Here is a 4,945-nt window from a genome sequence, read left to right on the forward strand (position 1 = left end):
TTTTAGCATGGTCTGCAAGACTCTCATTTAGAGAGGATGCTAAATAGAAAGGCAAGGAAATTTTAGCCCCATGACGAAAATGGTTCAAAATAGCGAAGTGATAGTTATAAATTTTTGTAAATCTTCCATCCATAGTCAAATACTCCATTAAAACCCTTAGAACTTTTTTCCAAAAGGGCTTTACTTGCTGAGGAGTGTAGTAGGAGATGTTGTCCTTCTTCACAAGCTTGCCCTTCTCATCCTCCGACTTTAGGAAGTTTTTGAAAGCTTTAGCTGCATACTTCCGATCCCTGTAGAATTTAGTACCCTCCGTCTGAAGACCTGTGACCTCTGCAATTAGGTTTTCATCAATTTGCCAAATCTCCCCGAAGAGGGTGACTCTGTTGTTACTCCAGCTTTTAGCAAAACCATAAGACACAGAATTTCTGCTTCCATGAAGCTTTTCCATATAGTCAGTAAAGCCGTATCTGTGGAGCCTTCTCCAGACCTTTCGTTCACTCTTCCAATTTTCACATCCTGGAGGCTCGTTCCTATTTAGGTTACCACCCATTTTGAGCTCCAAGTAGAGATACCCACTGCTACAATTCACAGTCTGTAGATGAAACCCTGAAAACTTGTTATTTCTGGAATTCCAGTGTAGAGACTCTTTCGTTGTTTTGAAATTGCTTCTTATGGCCGCACAAACCCAACAATTATCACTATAATCTTTCTCACACATATGATCTTGGAAATAATGCCAAAAAACACTCATTAGCTGACAGTTAATCTGTCCCCAAAATCTATCTTTGGAAGTCGTTCCGCAAAAAGTAATCATGAGATTAACTTGACCCATTGATATGATCAAAGTATAATTGCTCTTTAACCTCCCTTTTAATGTGAGTTTCTCCAATGTATTTGACATCCTTCTCCAAATTGACCCCTTCATTGGCTAGAATATCCACAACCTTATTGCCTTCTCTAAAGGTATGAGTTATACTAATACTAACATAGTTATTTAACATATATTTAGCACTTTTAACTAAGTTAGTAATATTCCAAGATACAGAGCTTGTACCTTTGAGGGCTTGTATGATGTTTAAAGAATCCCCTTCGAGCCAAATTTTTTTGAATTTGAATTCCTGAGCTAGCTGGAGGCTCTTTAGCATTGCTAGAGCTTCAGCCACATGGTTATTTTGGACCTCAAAAGGAGAAGCAAAAGTAGCAATGCAAATTCCTTGAGCATTTCTAATAACTCCTCCACCACCAGCCTTCCCAGGGTTCCCTTTAGCCGCCCCATCAAATTTTACCTTTATGCAGTCATAATTAGGAAAATGCCAGACAATATTATCTCTCCTATTCTTATTTTCCGATCTGTAGACCTTATGTATTAGGTTCCATTCAGTGAGGATGTCTCTTTCCATATCATTCATATCAGTAACAAAACATTGCTGATTGTTCTTGTGAGGAATATTGATGTTCTCCTTTATAGCCTTGCAGATTTTTTCAAAGACCACCTGAGTATTACACTTAGCTTCCCTAAATATCCTATTATTTCTTTCTTTCCAAATTCCCCAACAAATCATGGGGAGGGTCAAAGACCAAAGGTTCTTGATAAGTTGGCATTTGGTTGGAAAATTCCAGTGCCAGATAATATCCTTGATACTCTTGTTCACAACCCAATTAACTTTCCATTTTTCCCACATTTTGCACCAAATATCCCAGGTAAAAGAGCAGTGAAAAAAGAGATGATCAACTGATTCCCCCTCCTTTTGGCATAGCTCACATCTATTAGGGAATTTGAAACCTCTTCAGATTAAATTGTCAAGAGTAAGGGTACTATTACGAGAAGCAAGCCAAAAGAAAATGTTGACTTTAGGGATCAAAATGTTGTTCCAAACTTTACTCCAAATGGGATTACTAGTTTGAGAAAAGGTGATATTGTTGGTTGGTATACATAGTACACATAATTTTATTGATATAATTAAATTTTTATGTCAACTACTTATTTTACTTTGACATGCACCTTTAGAATAATTCATACACAAGTGGAAGTGAGACAAAATATAATGATTAAGAATATATCCCTTGATTCTTTCCCCTTTTTTTTGGGCCCATTTTGATAGGGTTAACCTTAGTGTAATTAATATGTACAAGTGACCTATTCTAGGTCAAAAAAATGATGAATAATTGAAGTCCTACTTAATTCTATCTACATACAGTCTCAGAGATCATTCTTTATTCTTGGTTCATACATAATTTTATTAGGTCAAATCTATAGAATGTGTTATTGACCGAGGTTAGTTCTATGAATCACAAAAAAATGATTCATAAACTTCTATAACTTAAATTTTAATTTGGTCTCTTATTGACCTCGTCTAACTATTTATACATGTTAACTAAGGTAGGAAATATTAACTTGTATGTTAGGGTGTTGTATTTATTTCAAACTATATATATGGGCATCACAATCTCTCATTCTATCTCTTGTTGTAACTCAAAGAGAATCATAGAGCATCAACATTGTAGGCATTCATTGCATGTTTGTTTGATGTTTTTGATCATTCTAATAAAACAATTAAATTAGTAATAAGGGTTTGATCAAAGGAGAACATCCCTTGCCTAAAAAAACTTTTAAATAATATTTATTGAGACCACCTATTTTAGATGTAAGTAGATAAAATTAAGGGATAAACATATACCTAACGATAACTTATGTTTATACCATTTCTATGCACACAATTCAAATTTATGGACAAAGTTTAGATTATATAATCATGTATCTAATCTAAATTTATTCAGACATGTAAACTTAATTCTCATCAAATTATAAAAATGACCTAATTCACATTTTATCAATAAACTATACTATTTGTCACATTTAAAAAATAAAACTTACTTATATTTAGAAAGTGTACATTTTAATAGAGAAATTAGAACCCTACACAAATATCCTTGATATTAAATTTAACATTATACTTTAAACCGTTTTAATATAATAGACATTTTAAAGTAATTTATTTAATATCATCAAGGGATTTCATAGTGAGGATTCATTAATACATTGTTTTATTTAATCTACATGCTTCTTTTTTTGTATTATTGGATTACAAAGCTTTTTTTTTTTTTTTTTTATTGGATTACAAAGTTTATTGTTACCTCTCCTTTAGGTCATATGAGAAAACAAAGGTGCTTCTTTAGTATCGCTTTAAATTGAAGAGTCCTTGAGGGACTAAGTAAAACTAGTAGTTGCATGTTTTTTATGCGTGCAACAGAAAGCCGATAGCCAGGCAATGCACAAGTTGTGTAGATTAATTATATATAAGATTGGAAGTAATGAGAAAATCGTGAAACTTGTAATTTCCATAACAACGCCATGTAAAAAACATATCGAACTGATTAAAGCGAGGACATGTATACTATGAGGTGATATGTAACATTCAAAATGCAGACAAATTTGACAAAGAACAAATGAATGTGGTGAATGTTGTATTTCTGCAATGTGAACTTTACAACCATACATGGCAAAATTGAAAAAGAGTTTAAATAAAGTACAATCAATGTAAGAGATATATTGAGATGACAAATATGATATAGAAGCAATTAATGTGCTGCAATGTGAAGTGTACAATCATACATGACAAAATTGTAAGAGAGTGTGTTTTGTCCACAATAAGAAAGAGGGAATTTTTTGGCCAAACAAAGTATCATCAATGTAAGAGAAGGGAAGATGCAAATTGTTGTATGGGTCCTTTGGAAACCTGAAATAAGAGAGGAAATATGTAATTAGTGCAGTGTGCATGACATCTAATCCTGTAGGCCAGAGTATGTAAAATTAAAAGTAGCCGAAAACATGGAGCCATAACAAATGATAAATGTAGAGATTAGTTGATGGAAAAATATAAAAAAATAGTAAAGAGAAACCTTAAACTTGATTCTGCTCCATCCAATGCTCTCCCAATCATATCCATTCTCACTGATGACAGATTCTACAAAAAAAAAGAAAAAACAAATACTGTAAGTTCATTTACACATCTCTTCAAACATTACTCACGAAAATATAGACCATCTTGTAAGAACAAATGTCAAAACAAAGCTCAAGGTAAATAATGGAATGAAAGGAGATCACAAGGACACACAAACAATATATTTGTAGAGATAATATGTCTCAATCTAAGCGATAGATCAGGTAGCAAAGACATTGCGGACAATAAATATAGCAGAGCTTTGTGCAAATTGCCTCTTGTTTGCGGCAATCAAGTGTATATCGATCAGATCAAAGGTTAAATGCACATTGGGAATTAGGAGCCGCTTGCTAGACATAACAAATTAGATTAAGATTTTGAGCCAGACACAGAATCAATATCTTGAGCAGTGAATAGAGGGCCTTCTTCTCTTTTGTCTAGCGACACAGCTCAGAAGGTAGTTACAGTGGCTTGTGGAGTTAAGGAAACAGATTGATATATTTCTTGAAATACAAGGGTTCACAACTTCAGGTAGAGTGAAGGAGTAAAAAGACATAACAGATTGAATGATACCGAAATCAACCCGTGATCTCAATGGAGAAGACAACAAACAATTTAGGGTTTTACAGAAGGCGAAAGCAGCAACATCGTAAAGCAAATCTAAAAGACAATAATGGCCAATATAAGGCATTTGGGTTCATGGGCGGATGTGGGCTGGGAAGACCCACCTCATGTTCCGCAGTGGGTCTACACGAACGACAGATGGAAGGACATGGCAATTCAGGTAAACCAGAGTGGAAATAACAAGGTTTTTTGGCCAGTTTCAAAATACTTTCAAGGCTTCTTTTAGAACAGACGCAGTGTGGCATGGAGGCAGAATAATAATGGAAGGAGATTCACTCAAGGGCATTTTAATAATGGTGCAAATCAAGGGAATTCTAAAAAGAAATTGAAGGTCTTTTTGGGGAAATGGTCTTTGGATCTGGGCAATCAGCGAATGTTTG

Source organism: Cryptomeria japonica, chromosome 3 (genome assembly GCF_030272615.1).
Source record: "Cryptomeria japonica chromosome 3, Sugi_1.0, whole genome shotgun sequence".
Lineage (NCBI taxonomy): Eukaryota > Viridiplantae > Streptophyta > Pinopsida > Cupressales > Cupressaceae > Cryptomeria > Cryptomeria japonica.